A 542-nucleotide genomic window follows, 5' to 3' on the forward strand; every position below is an offset into this window, starting at 1 on the left:
ATATATATAAATTGAATTTTGGAAAACTTTAATGGTGCTGCCAACCTTGGAAAAAGTCATCCCAATTTACTGTGTTGAGTTGGCATTGTACAGAAGTGGATGACCATATTGGTCTAGAAATATTAATTTATTTTTTTTTCCATGTGTACAGGGCTAACACATTGTACTAAATATGTAAGGTCATATCTACGTGGGTTTGATTACAGAAACTAATAAAGTATTCTCTAAATAATGAAGAAAAGAATAAGACTATAAGAGCGAGAAGCAATTTAAATATGTTCAGGGACCATTTTCATCTCCAGAATTAAGGATTATTTTAATGTTACATCATTGCCTTTTCTCTTTTACTTTCCCTTTTAGTTTTATTTTAGGATTCCCTATTTTTAATGTTCATACAGAGATTTCTTTAACTGAAATACCAAATAGTTTCTTTGGTGTGAAAAACTATAATAGTGCACAAGATCCTAATGAGATAATTAATAATGTGAAATAGGAAGTAAAGGGCTAAAGGTGTAGAGAAAGTGGGAAAGGTGAGGGAAAGG

The sequence above is a fragment of the Fukomys damarensis genome, unplaced genomic scaffold (assembly GCF_012274545.1).
Source record: "Fukomys damarensis isolate Sample0158 unplaced genomic scaffold, DMR_v1.0_HiC HiC_scaffold_5, whole genome shotgun sequence".
In the NCBI taxonomy this organism is placed as follows: domain Eukaryota; kingdom Metazoa; phylum Chordata; class Mammalia; order Rodentia; family Bathyergidae; genus Fukomys; species Fukomys damarensis.